We start from the raw sequence: 25,063 nt of genomic DNA on the forward strand, positions 1-25,063 counted from the left end.
TGGCAGACAGAAGGAAGAGAATGGTTGTAGTTGGAAAGTATTCAGCCTGGAGGTCAGTGTTGAGTAGGGTCCCGCAGGGCTCTGTTCTTGTCCCTCATCTCTTTGTAGTTTTTATAAATGACTTGGATGAAAACGTTGAGGTGTTGATTTGTAAATTTGCAGATAACATAAAGGTTGGAGGTGTCGCCGATAGTATAGAAGGATACTGCAGGCTGCAGCGCGACACAGACAGGATGCAGAGATGGGCTGAGAAATGCAGGTGGAGTTCAACCTGGATAAATGCGAAGTGATACATTTTGGAAGGTCTAGCTCGAATGCTGAATATAGGATTAAAGACAGAATTCTTGGCAGTGTGGAGGAACAGAGGGATCTGTGTGTGCAAGTACATAGATCCCTCAAAGTTGCCACCCAAGTGGGTGGGATTGTTAAGAAAGCATATGGTGTTTTGGCTTTCATTAACATGGTATCGAGTGTAAGAGCCACGAGGTTTTGCTGCAGCTCTACAAGTCCCTAGTGAGACCACACTTGGAATATTGTGTCCAGTTCTTGTCGCTCTACTCTAGGCTTTGGAGAGGGTGCAAATAAGGTTTATCAGGATGCTGCCTGGACTTGAGGGCTTGCCTTATGAAGAAAGTTTAATAAGCTCAGACTTTTCACTCTGGAGAGACGGACAAAGAGAGGAGACCTAATTGAGGTGTACAAAATAATGAGAACAATAGATAGAGTCAATAGCCAAAGACTTTTCCGTAGGGCAGGAATGACAGATACGAGAAGTCTTAATTTGATGATATTTGGAGGAAAATGTAAAGGAGACATCAGATGTAAGTTCTTTATGCAGAGAGTTGTAAATGCATGCAATGCATTGCCAGCTAAGGTGGTAGAAGCGAAGTCATTGGGGACATTTAAGCTCACATGAATAGCAGTGAGTTGAGGGCTGCGTAGGTTAAGTTACTATATCTTACATTAGTATTAAGTCTCGGCACAACATGGTGTGCCTAAGGGTCTGTTCTGTGCTGTACCTTTTCTATGTTCTCGTTCTAAAGTGATCATCACTTTCTTATTTCGCTGTTCCATCCAAATGACTTCACTGGACGTACTGTCATTAATATCTCCCTAAGCACAACCATAATGCTATCCCTAATAAAAACGCCACGCAGCTTCGTCTCTGATTCCACCTTTCTATCCTTCCTCTTACATCTATACCCTGGAACATTACGCTGCCAGTCCTATCCATCCCTGAGCCACGTTTCTGTTATGCCCACGATATCGCAGTCCCATGGTTAAAACCATACCTTGAGTTCATATGCCTTCCCTGTCAGGCCTCTTGCATTGAAATAAATGCAGTGTAACTTGTCAGTCGTACCTCATTCTGTGACTTACCCTTGCCTACCTTGACTGTTTGATTTCTGAACATTATCAGCCTCAGACATCTCGCTTTTTCTCAATATGTCTTTGGATTTAACCCCACTCCCTCACTGGTTTAATGCCTCCAGATTAGCATCACAAATCTTCCATTCCAATTCAGATACAATCCGTCCTTCTTATGCAGGCCAATTCTACCACTGCATAGTTTCCAATGATCCAAAAGCGGAAAACCTTCTCCCTTGGGCAAGATCCTTCGCCACACGTTCATCTTTTCTATCCTAATATTCCTATTCTCACTAGTTGTGTGGCACTGGGAACAATCCAGATATTATTACTCACTTGGAAATACTTTTTATCTTCCAGGCTAATTTGCTTGATTTTCTCATCAGGACTTCATCCTTTTTTCCTTCCTGTGTCATTGGTATCAATGTACAATGATCTCCTGTGGGCTATTCTTCCCTTTTCAGAATATCTGCACCCTCTATGAGACATACTTGACTCTGGTTCTAAGGCATCACCCCATTCTGATGTTTCACTCTCAGCTACATAAACGGCAGTCAATGCTCCTGACTAGACAGTCCCCTATCACCATCGATTATCTGGAACCTTATATACCTCTAATTAAACTAGGGTCAGTCTCAGTACCAGTAACGTGGCTGTCAGTGCTACATTCTCCTGAGAGTCTGTGACCCCGACGTTTTCTGAAACAGTATACCTGTTTGAGAGGAGATAGCCAAAGGACAATCCTGCACTAACTGCCCTCTACTCCTACCCTTCAGAGAGTTTACCCATCTAACTGACTGGATGTGAAGTTTTCCTACCTTTCTGAAATTACCACCTATCAAACCCCCGATTCCTGTAAATTCTTCATAACATTTATCGACCGCTCCCTCTGATCCATGAAATCCTATTTGATTTCCCCGCTCACCTCCTGCAGACAATCATCAGATCATTAAAATTCTCCATAATCTCCCACGTCCGACAGAAAGGACACATCACTATATGAATGGCCATCCCTGCACCCTAACATTCCACTGACCCAGAAAAAGGCAGTCTTGCTGCTTCACAAAATTTTAGTGTAGAATATATTAGAACTAATATTTTATACTTTCGAGATTTAATCAAAATATCATAAGATGTGTATTTAAAGAAATAAACCCTCACCGCACTGAATGCTATAACTTTACTAAAATAAAACAGACGAAGGTTTATCTTTTCAGAGACTGAAACCCACTGAGCTGTAAGTCACAGAGGTGAACAGCACGGAATGGAACCTTCTGTCACATTTGTCCATGCCGAGCAGATATCCTCACCTAATCTAGTCCCTTTTGCCAGCACCTGGGCCATATCCTTCTAAACTGTTTCAAGTAAGTATCCAGGTGTCTTCAAAATGCATTAATTGTACGAGCCTCCACCACTTCCTCTGGCAACTCATTCCATATATCCACCACCCTCTGCGTGAGAAAGTTGTTCCTTAGTTCCCTTTTATATCTTTCCCCTCTCACCCAAACCTACACCCTTTATTTCTGGACTCCCCTACTCCAGGATAAATAACTTTTCTGATAATGCTATGCAATGCAAGCCCCTCATGATTTTATACGTATGACGTCACCCCTCAGCCTCTGATGCTCCAAGGAAAAACGTCCCAGCCTATCTGGCCTCTTCCTACAGCTAAAACCCTCTAACCATGGCAACATCCTTGTAATTCTTTTTTGAACCCTTTCAAGTTTCACAACATCCTTCCGATAGACCAAGAACAGAATTGCACACAATTTTCCAAACGTATCCTATCCATTGCAACGTACAAATGCAACATGACCTTCCAACGACTATACTCAATCCTCTGACCAATAAAGGGAAGTGTACCAAATTGCTTCTTCGCTATCTCATCTACCTGCAACTCCACTTTAAAATAAATATGACCCTGCACTGCAAGGTTTATTTGTTCAGCAACAACCCCTAGGAACTTTTCATTAAATATAAATATAAGATAATCAGAGGCTGGGATAGGATGGACAGAGCATTTTTTTTCCAAATATGGTGACGGCGAGCACGAGGGAGCATATCTTTAAGCAGAAGGATGATAGAGAAAGGACAGTTGTCAGAGGTAGTTTCATCACGCAGAGAGAAATAAGGGCATGGAATTCTTTGCCTGCAACGGTAGCAGATTCTCCAACTTTAAGTACATTGAAGTCATCATTGGACAAGCATATAGACGTACATGGAATAGTGCAGGTTAGATGGGCTTCAGATTGGTATGACAGGTCTGCGCAACATCGAGGGCCGAAGGGCCTGTACTGTTTTGTGTTGTTCTATGTTGTATGTATCAGTCCAGCTAAGATTGCTTTTCCAAAATGCAGGACCTCTCATTTACCTAAATTGAACTTCATCTGCCTATGTTCAGCCCATTGGTCCATCCAATTAAGATCCCATTGTAATCCGAGGTAACCTTCTTCACTGTCCACTACACCTCCAATTTTGGTGTCCTCTTCACACTTACTAAGTATACCTCCTATGTTCACATCCAAATCATTTATAAGTACGATGAAAAGTAATGGACCCAGCACCGATCCTTGTGGCACTTCACTGGTCTCAGATCTCCAATCTGAAACGCAACCCTCCACCACCATTCTCTGTCTTCTAACTTTGAGATATGTATTCAAAGTGCTAAATCCCCCTGTATTCAATGAGATCTAACCATGCTAACCAGTCTCCTATCTGGAACGTTGTCGATCATCTTACTGAAGTCCATATAGATCATGTCCACAAATCGGCCGTCATCAATCCTCTTTGTTACTTCACCAAAAAACCTCAAGTTTGTGAGACATGATTTCCAAAACACAAAGCCATGCTGACTATCACTAATCTGTCCTTCCCTTTCCAAATACTGTAAATCCTCTCCCTCAGGATTCACTCCAACAACTTTCACTGCACCTACATCCAGCTCACTGTTTGATAGTTCCATCGCTTGTCCTTACCACCTTTCTTAACCAACTACTAGTCTTCCGGCCTCTCACCTTTGGCTATCAATGAGGCAAATATCTCAGGAGGGGCCCAGCAATCACAATCCCAGCTTCCCACAGAATTCAAGGGTACACCTGATCATGTTCTGGGAATTTACCAAACGTTATGCATTACAACACACCCAACATCTCCTCCTCTATAAGTTGGATATTTTCAAATTGTCACCATCTATTTCCCCAAATCCATATCTTCCATCTCCTTCTCCACAGTAAACACTGATGCCAAATATTCGGTTAGTATCTCCCCCATCTCCTGTGGCTCCACATATAGGCTTCTCCTTGCTGTTTGAGGGATCTAGTTCTGGCTCTCGTTACCGTTTTGTTCTTAAGACATTTATATAAAATAAATTTCTTTTGATTATCCTTACCTATTTCACAAAGCTATCTCATGTCCCCTTTTTGCCGTCTTGATTTCCCTCTTTAGTCTCTTCTACTGTCTTTGGAATCTCAGGATCTTTTGGATTTTTGGATTTGAATAAATGCAAACTTTTGCTTCCTGATAAAGCAAACGAGGGCAGTCGAGCCTTGATTAGTGATAGAGAACAAAGACACCAGGTGGTGCACGTCTTTTAAGATTGCGTCACATGTAGACAGGGTGGTTACAAAGGTGTTGAAACACATGCCTCAATTTTTTAGATCTTTGAGTATAGGAAATTGTTTTGCTGCGTTTATACAGAATGTTGGTGAGGCTTCTTCTGAAATTCTGTGTCCAATTCTGGTTGCGCTGTTATCGGGAGGATATTACTAAATTGGACCTGGTTCAGAAGAGATTTACAATGATTTTGATGGGAATGGATGATTTGAAGTATAAGCAGAGGCTGGATAGATTTGAACTACTTTCACTGGAGTGAAGGAGTCTGAGGGGTGATCGTATTAGAGGTCTATAAAATCAAGACGGGGACGGATAACGTCATTAGCCAATTTCCTTTCCATGGATTGGTTGGATTACTGGGTCTGGTTTCGTGCTGTCTATCTTTATGACTAACTCTTGCTGTCTGTGAATTTCTCTATCTTCACAACTTTATCACTATCACCTCATCCAGGAGGGTGCGCGATTCAAGATTGGGTAAATACTTCATAAGGTGAGAGGAGAATGGCTTTAAGAAGACGTTCAGGATTTTATTTTTTTTTAATTTTTGTACAGACAGTGGTTCATGTGTGAAATGAGCTTCCAGAGGAAGTGGTAGTTGTGAATACAATTCCAATTGTAGGGTTGCACAGTGGCTCAGTGGTTCGCATTGCTGCCACAGCGCCAGTGTCCCAGGTTCGATTCCAGACGTGGGCGATTGTCTCTGTGGAGTTTCCACATTCTTCTCGTGTCTGCGTGGGTTTCTTCCAGGTTCAGGGATGTGTCGGTTAGTTGAATTAGTCATGCGTGGATATACAGTAGGAGAATGGGATTCTTTGAGAACGATCTTTGGGCAGCGACGTTGTTCGAATGGGTTCGGACAAAGTGGAGGCACGTTGGAATAGTTCAGTTTGGAGTGATTGTTGACGTGGATTGGTTGAATGACCGGGTCTGTTTTGGTTCTATATATCTCTACGACTAACTCTCACTATCTGTGATTTCGTCTTTCTTCACAAATCTATCACTGTCACCTCATCCAGCCTCAGAACTCCTCCTTATCTCTAATTCTTCTGCAGGGTCAAAACTCAAACAAGCTCTGCTGTCACAACCATCTCTATCGCTGTGACTTTCTCGAACCTCACAGTCCTTCCGAACTCTAATCTCTTCCAGCTTCATTATCCTCCCGATCTCTAATCTCTTCGAGTCTCTCAATGCACTGCTATATGTGCAATTCCAACCTTGAGAATGCCCTCTTTTTACTTCGTATGTGACGATGGCACTATCAGATCCTGTACCCTCTCCCCAGGCTCCAGAATTTCCTCCTGAACCACTCCATCTCACTTTACTCCCCAAATCGTCAAACAATCGTTTGTCATCTTACCGCCTCTCTGACCTTAAATTCAAATGTGGCTTGTCATATTCCTCGGTCAATCATCTCAGTGGTCTACAAAACAGAAAAAAAAGGACTGTGTGGTCTATTGTATCTGTGACAAAGAAAACTGCTTCCAACCTATCCAAATATATTTTCCAGTAATTGGTCCAAAGTGTTATCTGTCATGGCATCGCCAGTGTACACCTAACTATATATTAAATGTTTTCGGGATTCCTTTGTCCTCCACCCTTACAGACAGTGATGTTTAGTGCAATTATTGCTCTATCATGGCATTACTCACAAGAATACGGAGCAGCTGGGTCTGTCCTTCCAGAGATCACTCACACGTTGGTACATTTGGCAGGATCCCAGAGAGAGTGCATAGGAGATTTACCAGGATGGTTCAAAGAATGGCGAATTTTAGTAGCAGAGACATGGGTGTTGATGATACACATCAAGTATATCCATCTGCAAGAGATGGACTCTCCTCTAAACCTCTCCCCTTGTCTGGGCTGTTATAACCTTCAGCTTAAAATAGCACCAGTCATCTCTCCCTAATGAAAGAGCAGCCTTACGGTCTGCTAAGTCAATTCTGTCTTTACCTTTTACACAGTGATCCCACAGTGCCTCGGGGGTGGAGAGGGGAAATGCTGAACGTGGTGGATAGGACACTATTCAGGCACAGTCATTTGTCCTGGAGGATGTTAACTTTCTTTCATATTGTTGGGAGCTGCACTGATGCAGGCAGGTGGAGAATCGTCCAACACAATCCTGTTGTGACCTTATAGAGAGCAAACAGACATTGTGGAATCAGGGGTTTGGAGAAACTGACATTTTTCTCCTTGTAGCAAAGGAAATTGTGGGGAGCTGTGAGATCGGCGTTAAAAAAAGATATACATCAAATTGATAAACTTAACACTCATCAGCACAGTATAAAAGGATTACAGGACAGATATTGAAGAGTTCGGGGAAATCTATTTCGAGAATGGTTCGATTCAAAGGAAAACCTTTATGCAGCAAATGAGAATGAACTGGAAAACAATACTCATATACAATGCAAATATCCAGGTCCTGATGAATTGAGTAATTCTGTTAGAGTTTGGCGTTGCAGTGACTGAGATTACAATCTGAATGTTCACCTGTCATATCCTGTAATACAAGTTTATAAAACCCGTCACTGTCAGTTAAGATTGGAAACTCAAACCATCCCCTCCTACTGCCGCAGGATGACTGGAGACATTACCCCTTGTGGACATCAGCAGTCAATACAGGGGACAATCTATGTGGGTTTCTATGAGTTTGCACCTTGGGACTTCATGTGACTGAACAGAACAGATTTTTGACACATGGGACAGAATATTCCAAGAGCTGTTGAGGTGCGGTGAGCAGGATTTGCTTCATTTCATTCCTTCCGAGTTGCCACTGCACCTCACGAATAAGACATTGGGTGTGAAAGGCGAATGCAGCTTGATGGGCAGGTTATCGGCATTCTGAAGAATGGTCAGCAATGCCTTTGCAATCATTCCATAGTGTATCCCGAAAAATAGAACAACTGAGCATGCTGCTCACTGCCCAGAACTCCCAGGAAATGTTTAGAAGAATGAGGTGTGAAATCTCCGAGAAAGGCATACCATTAAATTTCCAAGAGGATGATAATACAGAGAGATATTTACAGGAGCAGTGAGCAACAAGTTGGAAAATGGAATATAACTTGGGAAATTGTGAAGTTGTTCATTTTGGGGAGATACTAAAAGAACAGCGTACTATTTATATGGTGTAAACTGTAGAAAGCTAAAGGTAATTGCGCAGAAAACACAGAAAGCTAGCACGCAGTGACAACAGGTCATTAAGAAGGGAAATAAGAATGCTGTTCCTTATTTCAAGGGGTTTGCAGTGTAAGTATTCGGAGTATATACTTAGGGCAACTGTCCGAAGTGCGAATGAGACCGCATCTGGAGTAATGTAAGACGTTTTGGTCCGTTTATTTTATGAAATGTATCACTTCATTGGAGGCATTTCAGAGAACATTGACTGGGATAATCCCTGATTTGGAGGGATTATCATTTAAGCAATGGCTGTTGAAATTGGGAATCTTCTCCCTGGATTTTGGGAGAATGAGAGGTGATCCGATTGAAACATATATGATTCTTAAGGGGTTTGACAGGGTAAATACTCAGAAGATGGTTCCAAACATGGGTGTGTCCAGAACCAGATTCTGCATCATTTACGGAATCAGTGGTTCTGTTTCGGATTCATCAGGCATACAGCAACACAGGCACGGGTAGGGGGTTTCCGTAGCAATGGAGCTGGGCTGAAGAGGAGACAAGCAACATTTAAGAGATTGTAATTCCTGGTGTTTGTAATTGTGTAGATGTCTGATCAGAAGCTAACCTTGGGGTCAGAATTGCGAGCAATATTGTGCAGAGTGTAGTTCTGCCTCAGAGAGATCCCAGTCAGAGGGAGGAGCTCAGCTGAAAGGGAAATTAATTTGTAATAGCAACTGAATGCATTGGGTTCAAACATTGCAATGTTTCATTGGAAGAACTACCACTGAATCGGATAGAAAAAGCGTGATAAACAATTTGATAACTGTTGTGGTTCTTTTCGCCGAGCTGGACGTTTTTGTTGCAAACGTTTCGTCCCCTGTCTAGGTGACATCCTCAGTGCTTGGGAGCCTCCTGTGAAGCGCTTCTGTGGTGTTTCCTCCGGCATTTATAGTGGCCTGTCTCTGCCGCTTCCGGTTGTCAGTTTCAGCTGTCCGCTGTCGTGGCCGGTATATTGGGTCCAGGTCGATTTGTTTGTTGATGGAGTTTGTGGATGAGTGCCATGTTTCTAGGAATTCCCTGGCTGTTCTTTGTTTGGCTTGCCCTATAATGGTAGTGTTGTCCCAGTCGAATTCATGTTGCTTGTCGTCTGCATGTGTGGCTACTCGGGATAGCTGGTCTTGTCGTTTCGTGGCTAGTTGATGTTCGTGGATGCGGATCGTTAGCTGTCTTCCTGTTTGTCCTATATAGTGTTTTGTGCAGTCCTTGCATGGGAGTTTGTACACTACATTAGTTTTTCTCATGCTGGGTATCGGGTCCTTCGTTCTGGTGAGTTGTTGTCTGAGTGTGGCTGTTGGTTTGTGTGCTATTATGAGTCCTAGTAGTCGCAGTAGTCTGGCTATCAGTTCAGAGATGTTCTTGATATATGGTAGTGGGGCTAGTCCTTTGGGTTGTGGCAGGTCCTCGTTCCGTGGTCTATCCCTTTGGCATCTGTTGATGAAATTGCGAGGGTATCCGTTTTTGGCGAATACCTTGTATCGGTGTTCCTCTTCCTCTTTTTGCAGTTCTGGTGTGCTGCATTGTGTTGTGTCCCTTTTGAATAGTGACTTTATGCAACTTCGGTTGTGTGTGTTGGGGTGGTTGCTTTCATAGTTCAGGACTTGATCTGTGTGTGTGGCTTTCCGGTGTACCTATGTGGTGAATTCTCCGTTTGGTGTTCTCTGTACCATCACGTCTAGGAAAGGGAGTTGGTTTCCTTTTCTTCTTCTCTCGTGAATCGGATGCCTGTGAGTGTGGAGTTGATGATCCGGTATATTTTCTCTATTTCCGTGTTTTTAATTATTACAAAGGTGTCATCCACGTATCTGACCAGAGTTTGGGTTGAATTTGTGGTAGGACTGTTTGTTCTAACCTTTGCATTACTGCTTCTGCTATGAGTCCCGAGATCGGTGAACCCATTGGTGTTCCGTTGATTTGTTCGTAAATTCTGGTTGTTGAATGTGAAGTGTGTTGTGAGGCACAAGTCTAGTAGTTTAAGTATGCCGTCTTTGTTGGTAGGTTCAACGTCCTGTTGTCTGTTATGTCTGTCCAGCAGGTTGGCTAATGTTTCTCTTGCTAGGGTTTTGTCAATAGAGGTGAACAGTGCCGTTACGTCGAATGAGACCATGGTTTCTTCTTTGTCTATGTTTATATTTCTGATGATGTCCAAGAATTCCTGTGTTGATTGTATACAGTGTCTGGATCCGTTGATCAGGTGTTTCAGTTTCTGCTGTAGTTCTTTAGCCAGTTTGTGTGATGGTGTCCCTGGTAGTGATACAATGGGTCTGAGTGGGATGTCTGGTTTGTGCACTTTGGGTAGTCCATATAATCTGGGGTGTTGTTACTTTCAGGTTTCATTCTTTGTAGGTCAGACCTGGTTATCTGTCGGTTTTTTGTAGATTCCTCAGTGTGTTGTTTATCCTATTAGTGAGCTGTGGGGTGGGGTCAAACTCCCTCTTTTGGTAGGTGTTGGTATCTGCAAGTAGTTGTTGTGCATTTTGGGTGTACTCTGCTTTGTCCAGGATGACCGTCATTCTTCCTTTGTCTGCTGGTAGTATGATTAGGTTCTTATCGTTTCTTAGTGATTTTAGTGCTTCACTCTCCTTGGTGTTGAGGTTATGTGTTTGTCTTTTCCTTGTTATCAGAGGTACGATACTTTGTCTCACTGTTTGTACTGTCTCTTCTGTCAGTCCATTGTTCCTGAGTGTGCATCCTAGTGCTGCTAGGAAGTCTGCTGTCTTGGCGTCCCTGTGGTTGTAGTTGAGTCCCTTGGCCAGTATTGTTCTTTCCGTGTCTGTTAGCTGTCTGTTGGAGAGGTTTTTAACACAGGTGTGTGTTGTGGTGTGTTCTTTGTTGTGTGTTAATTTGGCAAATTTTTCTTTTAGTGCCGTTTTATTTGCGGTGTGTAGTCCTGTTCTGTCCTATACTGACAGCCTGTTCTATGGTCCGGGTCCATTCCTAAATAGTGGTTTTTGAAATTAACGACTTTTGGCGCGCAATTTCTTGTCTGCATCTGTGAAGTCGGTTGTGAGGGTCCGTAATCATTACCTGGATCATCCTGAATCCGTTCTGTCTGGCTGTGTCTCTGGCTTGTGGGTTGTTGACTGGCAGTCTATATCTGACACATGGTGGAAGGATTCGATTCTTTCGGCATTCATGCAGGAACCGGAGTTGTTCGTATGTGGCGCTTAGGCACACGCAGACGACAAGCAACATGAATTCGACTGGGACAACACTACCATTATAGCGCAAGCCAACCAAAGAACAGCCAGGGAATTCCTAGAAGCATGGCACTCATCCACAAACTCCATCAATAAACAAATCGACCTGGACCCAATATTACCAGCCACGACAGTGGACAGCTGAAACTGACAACCGGAAGCGGCAGGGACAGGCCACTATAAATGCCGGAGGAAAAGTGGGCGGCACGGTGGCACAGTGGTTAGCACTGCTGCCTCACAGCGCCAGAGACCCGGGTTCAATTCCCGCCTGAGGCGACTGACTGTGTGGAGTTTGCACATTCTCCCCGTGTCTGCGTGGGTTTCCTCCGGGTGCTCCGGTTTCCTCCCACAGTCCAAAGATATGCAGGTCAGGTGAATTGGCCATGCTAAATTGCCGTAGTGTTAGGTAAGGGGTAGATGTAGGGGTATGGGTGGGTTGCGCTTCGGTGGGGCGGTGTGGACTTGTTGGGCCGAAGGGCCTGTTTCCACACTGTAAGTAATCTAATCTAATCTAATCTTATAAACGCTTCACAGGAGACTCCCAAGCACTGAGGATGTCACCTAGCCAGGGGACGAAACGTTTGCAACAAAAACTTCCAGCTTGGCGAACAGAACCACAACAACGAGCACCCAAGCTACAAATCTTCACACAAACTTTGAATTTTATAACTGTAACAGTGCAGCAATGGAGAGTGATTCGAATAGATTAGATTACATACAGTGTGAAAACAGGCCCTTCGTCCCAACCAGTGCACACCGACCCTCCGAAGACTAACCCAACCAGACCGAATTCCATCTGACTAATGCACCTAACACTACGGGAAATTTAGCATGGCCAATTTACCTGACCTGCACATCTTTGGACTGTGGGAGGAAACCGGAACACCCGAAGGAAGCCCACCGAGACATGAGGAGAATGTACAAATTCCACATCGACAGTCACCCAAGGCTGGATTCGAACCAGGGACACTGGTGCTGTGAGGCAGCAGTGCTAAACACAGTGCCATTATGCCACCTCGTGAGGATGAAGATGAGGTACAATACAGTACATGTATTGTTCAAGTACGTGTGAAACCCAACACGATATTTTGAACGATGTCATCTCCTGGATGTACGTAGGTGAGAAACAGGAGGGACTAAGGATTATTCCTGGAGGGACACCAAATAAAGGAATTCAGAAAGGAAAGGCAAAGTGGAGATGGAGCAAGAGTTTCCAACGACAGTGAGCTCAAATATTAGATTTAGCGGAATGGGTGAGAAGGACATAACGAGAAAAGACAGACAGAACAAAGAACAGTATCTGAGATGTGGTGAGGGAGACTGATGAGGAGGAGGAGAAGGCAAAGTTTTAGATCCTTTAGTTTAGTGAGGCTAGGGGAAAGGGTCAAGATGAGCTCTAATTAAGCTTGACAAGAAAATGGAGAAAGCTGTTAGTTTAAGACTCAAACGGTGAGAACCACATGAGGCAGTTTGGCTTGGTAGGCTAATGAAAGGGATGGAAGCAGCAGAGGCAGCTGATCGGATTGTCTCAATATTAGTGACAGAGAAACTGCATGTGCTCCTCACTTGTTGGGGAGAATGGAGAAGACAGGATGATGGACAGTGTTCAACAAAGAAACAAATCCTGGGTTAGTGATATTTAAAATGAGTGAACAAACCTGATGTATTTAACTTCTATCCAGAATATTAAAATGTGTAACTGAAGTCCGGATTCGAATCCTACCTCGGTTGATAGTGGAATCTGAATTCAATAAAAAAAAACAACTGAAATTACGAACCGACTGATCTCCATTGAACAATTGCCAATGGCAGAATAAATCCCCAATGCCCTCCTGGGAAAGGTAACTGCCAATGTAGCAGTGGCCCAGCAAGCTACTCATTGTCTTCATCACTGTAAAGTCTCAGCAAAGAAAATAAACTGGATGGATCACATGACATCTACCAAGGCATCAGAAAATACAACCACAGAATCAACCCTCTCAACCCTGCAAATTTCTCTTCACTAACATTAGGCGTAAGTACGAATATGTGGACAGCTGTCTCACAGACTAACCATGGGACAGCTTGACATAGTCTTACTCACGGAATCATAAATTACTGACAATAACGAGAACCCAGAATCACCATTCCTAGATATGTCCTATCCCACCAGCAGGACAGACCAGACAGAGGTGGTGGCACAGTGGTGTACAGACAGGAAGGACTTGCCCAGGGAGTACTCAGCATTAACAGAAGACGGCAGAATGTCTCATGGCTCCTGCTGATTACCATATACCGTCCTCCCTCGGCTGATTAATCAGTACTCCTCCATGTTGAGCAACACTTGTATGAGTCACTGAGGGTGTAAATGGTGCTAACCGTACTCTCGGTATGGGTTTTCAATATGCACCACTAAGAGTAACTCAGCAATAGGATTAGTGACTCAGCTGGTTGGGTTCTAAAGGACGTAGCTGCTCAACTGGGCCTGCAGCAGGTAGTGAGAGAACCAAGCCGAGGGAAAAACATACTTGATCTCATTGTTATGTATTGACCAGCTACAGATACATCTGTCCATAACAGCATCAGTAAGAACGACCATCACACAGTCCTTTGGAGACAATGCCTTGCATTCAAGTGGAGAGTAGTCTCCACTGTGTTTACAGACACTATCTCTTTGCTGAATGGGATATACTTCGAGCAGATGGCGGATCTCAAAACGGGGCATCTCTGAGGCACTGTGATACAACAATAGCATAATTGCACTCCAGCACAACCTGAAATCTCATGGCCTGGCATACCCCCACTTAACCATTACCATCAAGATAGTGGATCAATCCTGGTTCAGTGCAAGATGAAAGGATGCTGCCAAAAACTTCGATTTTGCTGCTCCTCAGATGCTGCCTGACCTGCTGTGCTTTTCCAGCACCACTGTAATCTTGTACTATACCTAAAAGAGCTACCAAACGAGCATTCCAAACAGCACAAGCGACAAGAAATATAACTAAGCGATCCCACAACCAATGGATTATATCTGAGCTCTGCAATTCTGTCATGAATGGTGATGGACAATTAACCAACTCATTGGAGGAAGCATCATTGAATATCCCCACCCTTACTTGATGGAGGGGCCTCACACATTCATGCAAAAGCTAGGACGACAGCATTTGCAGCAATTTTCTATCTCAGCCTTCTCCAGTGGTCCCCAACATCATAGATGCTTAACCAATCGTTTCAGTTCAAATAATATCAAGAAATGGACAAAGTGTGTAAGGGGTGTGAGCCCTGCCAACATTCGAGCTACGGTAATGATAGATCGTGCTCCAGAATTGTCCAACCACAAACCTCGTACCGCTCCAGCACTGGCATCGACAGACAATGTGGAACGCTGCCTGGGTATGTTCAATGCAGAAACACAGGAACCAGCTAACCCAGCCAATTTCCATCCATCAGTCCACACTCGATCTGTAGTAAAGTAATGGAAGATGTCGCCAACAATGCTCTCACGCAGCAGCTGCTCAGCAATAACCTGCCCAGATAATATATATCCACATGCAAGTCATTTATATAAATCATTCTCTAATGTCGCTCTGGGAAGGAATCTGCCATCCTTATCTGAGCTGGATTACATGTGACTCCTGACCTATAGCAACGTAGTAGTCTCTTAACTGCCTTCTGGATAATTAGGGATGAGCAATAATTGCTGGCCCAGCCAGTGACCTCCTCATCCTGTGAATAAATGAAAAAACAAGGTTAAGTTTTGTTCCTTCTCTAGTAGGTACATCTTACAATATGAACCAAAAATGTTCTCGTATACATTGAACAAACACCTTTCCATCCAAGCCATTAACAACATTCCGAGGCTTAGTTTGGAAAGTTGGAACTCCTTATCATTACAACCACATTATTCTTTCAGATACCTGAGATCTTCCGGTAAATTTGTTTGTCAATTCCCAACTGACTGTTGGGGTGGGGGAGGGGGGGGGGGGTGTTGGGTTGGGGAAGGGTGGGTGGTGTCGATCGCACAATCCCAATAAGGAGACCATCACTTTTTTTTATTTCTCCGTTCCAATCAAATAACGTACCTGGATGGGCTCCCAGGAATGTCCTCCTGAATTCCAGCCATAATGTTATTCTTAAGCAAAATCGCCACTCCCCCTGCTCTATTCTCCCTTTCTCTCCTTGCTATAACATTGATATCTTGGAACATTGAGCTGCTAGTCCTATCCACCTCTGAGTCATGCCTTTGTAGTTGCGATAATAACGCAGTGCCATGTTCAAAACCAAAACCTGCGCTCATCTGCCTGACTGGTCAAGACTGAAATACAAGCAGTGTAACTGCACGGTCGCACCTCATTCTGTGGCTTGCTCTTGCTTGTCTGACCTCTTGCTTGTCAGCCTCACATTTAAGTGTTTTCTCTCTATCTCTTTGGGTTTACCCCTACTCCATCACTCGTTTAATGCCTCCTGAGCAGCACTAGCAAATCTCCCTGCCTGGATTTTAGTCCCCTTCCAATGCAGGTGCAATCTTTACTTGCTATGTAGGTCAGATATACGCCAGAAGAAATTCCCATGATCCAAATATGTCATTCCTTCTCCCCTGCAACAGCTCCTTCGCCACACATTCATCTCCTCCATCCTGATATCCCTACTCTCACTAGCATGTTGCACCGGGAGTAATCTAGATATTACTATCCTTGAGAAACTGTTTTTTAACCTCCTACATAATTTCCTTCATTCTCTCATCAGGACCCCCATCCTCTGTCATTGGTACCAATGTGCAATGACCTCCCACTGATGATTCTCCTCTTTGAATATATTTTGCTCTCAATCTGAGGCATCCTTGATCCTGGCATGAGGGAGGCACCAACACATTCTGATGTCTTACTGTCAGCTGCAGAAACGGCAGTCTGTGCCCCTTGTGAGAGAGTACCCAATCACAATTGATTATCTGGATCCTGATATACCTCACATTAGAGTAGAGCCAGTCTCAGCACCAGTAACTTGGCTGCTCGTGCTACTTTTCCCTGAACGTCTATTAACCACTAAATTTTCCAAACCAGAATACTTTTTTGAGGTGGGGACAGGCACAGGAGACTTCTACATTACCTGCCTAACCCTTGTAACTTTCGTGGATGTAACCCATCTAATTGACCGTATCTGCAATATTCTACCATCCCGAGACTGCCACCTTTGACACCCTCTGGCTCTTGTCAATTCCTCACTGCTTGCAATCACTCCACAATCATCTGATGAAGGAACAGTGCAACGAAAGCTAGTGCTTCCAAATAAATCTGTTGAACTATATCCTGATGTTGTCTGATTTTTAACTCTATCTACCCCAGTCTAACACCGGCATCTCCAAATCATTTAATCCCTCCCCAACCAATCCATGAAATCCGATAGGAATTGCAATCACACCTCCTTTAGATATAATCATCAGGATCATTGAAACTCTCCTTAATCTCACACATCCGACAGGAGCAGCATGTCCCTGGAAACAGGCCATCCCTCCACGTTAACAATCTACAAATCCAGAAAAAGGCACAGTCTTACTGATCTACAAAATACTGCCCGAGACTAACTTAATGCCTATGTCTTACATTTTAAAAATGTAATCAAGAAACCGTAAGACATATTAAAAAGAAACCATCACTTTACTCACTACTGTAGACGGATCAAACTAAAACAGAATAAGATTGTTGGTTTAAGAGATTGATACCCACTGAGATGATCCCTGACTGTTAGTAGTTCTGAGATTGAGGTCTTTCTGAGAGCAGTTGTGAAACGTCACTTTGTGTCTCTTTTCTCCCAGCTCCATTTCCAGGGAGGTTTCTAACTTCACAGCCAGTCAGCCGAGAGAGTTCACTGCTTTCGTTTTATTCGCTGAGGGTTGCCTTTGCTGCACAGACCAGTATTTATTGACTATTTTTATTTGACTTGGAGAAGGTGGTGGAAACTGCCTTCCTGAAATGCTGCAGTCCATGTACACCGGCGATGTTTGGACAATGGTCCCCTTTAGCCTCACAGCCCTCCCTGTCTCTGTAATGCCCCTCAAGTCTCACATCCCTCCCTAGCTCTGTAATCGCCCCTCCAGTTTCAGGGATTACATGTCTGTAATACAAGATTTTCATTTCGATTCATTTTTTGTTTCTTTTATCTCAAAAATATAAAATAAAAATCCAAAAGAGTGAAATATTTTCTCCCCCCGTGCAGACTTCTGTGAGATGACCTCTTGGAGAGGCCGATACATGGACGTTTCAGTGCGTAATCTCAAATTGTACACGTAGATTTACTGACCTTTTTGTTTTGAACCTGAGTAAAAAGGGAGGCAATGGCCGAATGGCATTCTTGACAGACGAGTAGTATGTGCAATGTTCCGAGGATTAGGGTTAGAATCCCAAAATGGCAGATGGTGTCATCTGAATTCAATAAAATCTAGAATGAAAAGTCTAATGATGATCATGAAATGATTGTCGATTGTGAGAAGAAAAAAAAACATTTGATTCATTAATGTCCTTTAGGGAAGGAAACTATCAACCTCACCTGGTCTAGCCAACATATCACTCCAGACCCATAGCAATGTGGCTGACTCTCAATTATCTTCTGGGAAAATACCTACATTCTCGGTGTGAATAAGCAAAACAAGATCTATTTTCAAATTGTGGATGAGAGCTTTTTTAAAAAGAAATTGTGTTTTCAAAGTAATAAAAAAAATCACCTTAGTTGAATGGCACTATAGACGCTTCAATATTTAGAGAGAACGCAAGGAACAAATAGACAGAGAGATCTCGGATATAAAGTCAGAATAATGTTGTAATAGTGGGTGATTCATTTTTTTCAAACATTGACTTAGACTACCATAGTGTGAAAGGTTTGATTGGTTCAGAGTTTGTGAAATGAGTTCAAGACAATATTCTTTATCAATATGCAATATTTCTGTCAGAAATCGAACAACACCTGACATTTTCTTGGCATATAAGATAGGGAAATGAACTAAAGTGATTGTACGGGAACGGTTTGGGTGGGAGGAAATTGGGGGCACCATAGAGAAATATGTGTACAACTGACAACAGCAGGTGAGCTGCCTGATGACTGAAGAGTGGCTAATATTGCACCTTTGTTAAAGAGAGGATATAAGGAGAAGCCTGGGAAATGTAGACCTCTGAGCCTGACTTCAGAGGTGTGGAAGCTGTTGGAGGTGATTCTGAAGATTAGGATTTGCATATTTTTGGAGAGCTAAGGAATGATTATGGATATTCAGTATGGTTATGTAAGAGGGTGTCTCACAAACTTGATTGAATTTTTAAGTTAGTCACCAAGAAAATCAATGACTGCAGGGCATTGGACATTGTTTGTTTTGACTTTAGTAAAGCCTTTGAAAAGGTTCAGCATGGGAAACGAATTTGTAAAGTTCGATCACATGGGATTCAGGGACAGCTTGCCAACTGGATAGAAAATTAACTGAAAAGCAGGAGACAGAGCAATAGTGTAGGGTTGCTTTTCAGACTGGACGTCTGTGACCAGCAGTGCTCCACTGCAATCGGTGCTGTGTCCATTTTTATTTGCCATGTACATAGATGATTTGGGGATAAGAATGCACAAAGTATGGTTCGTTTGCGTGACATTAAAATGTTAAAGTGCATCGTAACAAAGATTATCTATGATTGGAAAGGGATCTTGATCAATTGGGAGAATGGGCTGAAGAAAGGCAAATGGAGTTTAATTTGATTTACTGGGACGGTTCAAGGGATCACGTTTTTTGTTGCATGATTTTTTTTTCTACATTAGCTATTCCTGAGACCTAGGTGTAGCTAATACACATCAAGCATATCCATCTAATATCAAACGGACAAATGGTGTAAAGCTTTTCGGCCCTGCAAATATTCAACATGTCGTGTGCAAAGGCAGGCTATGTGATATCAAGACCTGGTGTGTTTAGTAAGGGGCTAGGAGAAAGGCCTAATATTATTCAACATGATATTGAGTCTGTAAGGCTGCACAGTCCCCAAGCAGAATATTAGGTGCTGCGTTTCCAGCTTGTGCTGAGCTTCACTGGAATGCTGCAGCAAGCCTGAAACAGAGATATTTGCCAGGGAACAGAGTGGTGTGTTAAAAAGACAGACAACTAGAAGGTGTGTTGTGGCTCTTGGATACTGAGGAAGAAGAAAGTCAATAGACACGTGTTATACCCTGGGCGGTTATAGGGGAATGTGCTGGATTGGCGGTGGGTGCTGTTTGGAGTGAATGAGGATTGGATCAGGGTGTCCGAGAGGGAACTGTCCCTGCAAAAGGTGGACAAGGGATGGGAGGGGAATGTTTGATAGCGGCATCTTGGAGTTGACAGAAATGACGTCAGATGATCTGTACTCTGTCTGCAAGTAACTCTGACCTTCTAGTTGCTGCCACTTTAACACCCTCCCCTGTTCTTTCGCTAACATCTGACTCAGGCGTACTGCAGTCTTCCAGCGGAGATCAGCATAAGCTGGAAGAATACTTCATTTTGCGCTTGGGAATGCTGCTGCACTCCGGACATAACACTGAGTTCACTAGTTATCTGGCCTGAATTCCCACATGTCTTATGCCCCTAACTCACACACCAGGTCTTGTCATTACATAACTCGCCATTCCACAATACCTATGGTTAGCCACTAACAGTCTCCATTAAGAGCTATTCACCCTCCCAGCCAGATCTTTAGCTACTCCTTGATCCAAATGTTCTCCACACTGTGTAAAATATACCTTCCGCATAGAAACCGACATTTTCATACCATCAGTTCTGAGGAAGTTTCACTGGATCCGAAACGTTAACACTGATTTCTCTTCACAGATGCTGCCAGACCTGCTGACCTTTTCCAGTATCTTCTGATTGTTGTTTCTGATTTACAGCATCCACAGTTCATTTGGTTCTAATTTACCTGTAGTTTATACACCCTCCCAGTTAACACTGACGCCATTTCTACACAGTGTCTGCTGTCTCTCCCATTCCCTTCACATTCACTGAGTTCCCCCTCACAGTGACATAGTGCCTGCACAGCTCATGGTCACGTGTTATCCACACAAACTCACGTCCTATTGGTCTGGCGCTGCCGTCAATCAGCAGGGCCCCGTTGTGAGGTGAGTGGTGGGATCCTCCCTCTCTCTGCCTTGGGATGAGCTTCATCATTACAATGAATGGGGAAGTATCACAGATGACAGGACTGGCGGCTATTCAGCCCATTGGGGCTATACTCTCTCCCTCTGGAGATGCTGCAAATCTGTCCCAACTCCCCTTCCATTTGTTCATAGCTGTCCAAATCTGTCCTTCAAAAATTACATTCCAAATCTGTTTGAGAATGACTGCTGAATCATTCAGCAGTGGATGAACTGTGGATGCAATAAATCAGAAACAACAATCAGAAGATGCAGAACCGTTCCCGATGCTCATACTTTACTGAGTAAAATAATCTTCACCTTTCAACCTTGCATGATTTGCCAAGTTTAATAGTTACTAAAAATTGTGACAACGTTATGATTTCTCTCTCTGACTTTGTAAATTAAGTAGCCTGGAAACAAATCTGTTCCTGGTTGAAATCACTGCTTAAACGTTTCAGCTCCCTGGAAATTATCTCATCTTCTGCTACCTCTCAATAAAAGAGATTCATATTTTAATTTATTAGTATAATAGAGATGTACAGCACAGAAACAGACCCTTTTGTCCAAACGCCCCTGCCAACTGGGGATACTAAATCAATGGAGCCCCATTTGCCAGCTGTTCGGCCATAACCCTCTAAACCTTTCCTATTCATATACCCAATCATAGTGAATGGGGCATTATCACAGAGCACAGGGGCTGGGGGCTATTGAACCAATTGTGGCTGTCCCTCTGGAGATGCTGCCATTCTATCCCGAACCCCCCTCCTATTTGATCATAGCTATCTACATGTTTCCTTAAAAAGTAAAATTCTAAATCTGTTTGAGAATAACTGCTGAATCTGTGTCCAGCTGCCATTCAGACTGTTCCAGATGCTCAGAACTTACTGAGTAAAATAATATTCACATTTGCAACCTGCATTATTTGCCAATTACCTGAAAGTAGTTACTGAAAATTGTGACAACGTTAATAATTTGTCTCTGCTTCTCTGTCAATTAAATCTCTCTGAAGAAAAAGCTGTTCCTTGTCAAAATCATTGCTTAATCTTCTCAGCTCCAAGGAGAATTATCTAAAGTTGTACTACTTGTCCAAAAAAGAGAAACCTATCTTAAATATAATTTCTTAATGTCATAGATATGTCCAACACTGAAACAGACCCGAGAGTCCAACTCGTGCACGCCAACTAGAAATCCTAAACTAATGGAGTGCCATTTACCATGGGCTGGCTCATGTCCCTCTAAATGTTCCTCTTCATGTACATAATCAGATGCTTTTAAATGTTACAATTGTACTAGCCTCCACCCCTTCCTCAAGCAGTTCATTCCAAGCACACACCACACTCGACGTGAAAATGTTACCCCTTAGATCCCTTTTTATCTTTTCCCTCTCGCCTTAAGCATGTGCCCTCTAGTTTGGACCACCTAACATGGGAAAACGATGCAGACTGTTCACCTGACCCATGCCCCTCATGATTATAAACCTTAATAAGGTCACCTCTCAGGCTCTAAATCTCCAGCGAAAATAGAGCAAGACTATTCAGGTTTTCCCAATAGTTCAAACCGTCCAACTTTAGCAAAGTCCTTGATAATATTTTCTGACCCCTTTCAAGTTTCACAACCTCATTGCTCGAACAGGGATTTTGAAACTGAAAACAGAATTCCAGATGAGCTTTAATCAATGTCCTATAGAGCCGTAATATGACGTCACAACCTCTGAATTCAATGCATTGACCAATAACAGTAAGTGTACCGAACGCTGCCTTCGCTACTCTGCCGACCTGCGACTCCTCGCATTCCAGTATACCTCCAACTTGGGTCAATTTTGTAAACCTACTGACCATACCTCATATATGCACATCCAAAACCCACCTGCCATCAGATGATTATCCTATCTCAACCCCTCTGCTTTCATTCTGCTCCGTAATTTTACTTCATTTATTTTATTTGCCTTTGAAATATGTCTTTCACTGTTCTGTACCTCTTATTTTTTGGTTGTCTCTCTTTCCCTCATTCCCCACTTTCTCATCACCCTTTTCCTCTCCTCTAACCCCTTTGCTACCCTTCTCCCCTGTTTTCCATTTTGCCTCCGCTTCACCCATTCCCCCATCACCCACATATTTTGTCACATAACACTGGCTTCAGCCTTGGTCATTCACAGCTCCTAATCTCCCTATAATCTCTCTTTGCACACGCATTATCACTTCTTTATTGCTACCTTTACTTCTAGAGCCATGACTCCCCTTATCTCAGCCTATTCACATTAAAGTCATTTACATAAAAAGACCTAGTATCTGTCGCTGCAGCACACTGCTGCTCACAGGTCTCCAGTCCATAAAGCAACCCTCCATCACCACTCTCAGTCTCCTATATTCAAGACAATTTTCTTTCCGAATGGCTAGTTCTCAATGCATTACATGTTATCTAACCTTGCTCACCAGTCTACTTTGTGGAACCTCGTTGAATATCTTTCCGAAGTACATATTGACAACGTCCACAGTCTGCCTTCAATCTTCTTGGTAATTTCTTCAAAATACACAACCAAGTTAGTGAGACAATCTCCCATGCACAAAGCCATGTTGACTATCTCTAATCATTTCATGCCTTTGCAAGCACTTGTTAATCCTATTCCTCAGAGTCCCTTCCAACAACTTGCCTGCGCTGGCTTCAAGCTCATAGTTCCGTTGTTCCGCGGCTTTTCCTAACCACCTTTCTTAAAATCAATGCATCTCCCGTCTTCCATAACTTCACCGGTGACTATCGATGATATAAATATCTCATTGAGGGGCCCAACAATCACCTCACTAGCTTTCCACACAATTCTGAGATACACCTGATTAGGTCCCATTGATGTATCCACTTTGATGTGATTTAAGACAACTAGTACTAACTCCTCTGCAATATGGACATTTATCAAGTTATCACTATTTAGTTCTCCAAACTCTTTAGCTGCCATGTCACTCTCCAGTAATAAAAATGATATGTGAAATACTCGCATAATATCTCTACCACCTTCTGTGGTTCCATAGATGGCCTTGTTAATCTTTAAGGGGTCCTATTCTCTACCTGGTTATTCTTTTATCTGCGATGCATTTGCATCATCTCTTTGGATTCTGTTTCAACAATTTCATGTCCCATTTTTGCTCTCCTGATCCACACTCGAGTATACTCCCGTAAGAACGTGACCCTGTACACATAATCCCTCCGACTTTGCCATATTTTCACCCAGGAGGAGCCATTCCCCTTCAGAACATCTCAGAAAGTTTTCCGATTTCAAGGATCGCAAATTTCCTCTAACGTGATCAACAATGTTCTCCAACGCATATCCCCCAATTCCCACATGGCCGCCTTCACCCCACCACTTCAACCACAATAGGAATTTTATCCCAGGCCTCACCTTCCACCTCACTAATCGCCAAATACAGCGCCTTAACCTCTGCCAATTCTACTAACTGCTGCCAGACCACACTACCAGCGATATATTTCCTTTCCCACCCGTATCTGCATTCTGCAGGGACCATTCCCACTGCAACTCCCTTGTAGTCACGAAGGGAACGCTCTTTGAGGAAAGCAGAAATATGTTCGGAGGGAAATAAATTCCCTGGTGGTGGGGTCCGTTTGGAGGTGGCGGAAATGTTGTCATATGATGTGATTTATGCGAAGCTTGGGACGGTGGAAGGTGAGCACCGGGGGTCTGGGGGGGGGTGTTCTGTCCTTGTTACGGTTGTGGGGTGTGATTTGAGGGTAGAGAGGCCGAATATGCACGAGATGCGTCGGAGGGCAACTTTAACCAAGTGAGAAGGGAAATTGCGGTCTCTAAGGAATGAGGCCATGATGTGTTCTGTGGTGGAACTGGTCTTCCTGGGAGCAGATACGGCAAAGGCGGAGAAAATGGGAATATGCAATGGGATTTTTGCAGGCGGTAGGGTGGGCAGAGTTGAAATCCAGGTAGCTGTGGGAATTGGTAGGTTTGTAAAAAATGTCAGTGTCAAGTCGGTCATTCTTTCATGAAGATGGAGAGGTCCAGGAAATGGAGAGAGAGGGAGGTGTCATAGATGGTCCAGGTGAACCAAGAAGGGGAGAGAGTTGGCACAGATGGTCCAAACGGACCCCACCACCAATGTCTGTCCTCTCAAATTAAAAATGTAGCCCCTACTCTTGAAGCTGCCATGTCCACAGGAAAGGATAACGAATATTAACTCGATCTATACCTTCATTATTTTATTCACTTCTATCAGATCGCCTCTCAGCATTCAGCTTTCAATGAAAATTTACAATAACTCCCGCATTTCTTCATAACTGAGACATTCCGTACTTAGCAACTTCCTGGTAAATCTCATCTGAAATCTATCCAGCTTAATAATATTCTTCCTATAACTGGGCGAACAGACGTGGATGCTGTATTGCAAAAGAACCTTCACCAATGGCCTGTATGATCTCAACGTGACTTCCAACTCCTATATCCAAAGGACTGAGCAATGAAAGCAAGTGTGACACGCACATTTCAAACCATTTCATCTATCCACGTTGCAAACTTCAAAGATTAATGTACCTGAACCCCGAGGTCTCTCTGTTCTACAGCACTGTAGAAGGTCCTACCATTTATT

At 43.3% G+C, this 25,063-nt stretch overlaps 1 pseudogene; it reads right to left on the reverse strand.

Annotated features, from left to right (window-relative positions):
- The window catches only part of LOC148146475 (uncharacterized), a 73,304-nt pseudogene extending 57,851 nt beyond the window's left edge, over window positions 1-15,453 (reverse strand).
- Between the last annotated feature and the right edge of the window lie 9,610 nt (window positions 15,454-25,063).

The sequence above is a fragment of the Chiloscyllium plagiosum genome, unplaced genomic scaffold (genome assembly GCF_037043375.1).
Source record: "Chiloscyllium plagiosum isolate Xiang-an unplaced genomic scaffold, Cpla_swu_hap1 HiC_scaffold_21, whole genome shotgun sequence".
NCBI classification, from domain to species: Eukaryota; Metazoa; Chordata; class Chondrichthyes; order Orectolobiformes; family Hemiscylliidae; genus Chiloscyllium; species Chiloscyllium plagiosum.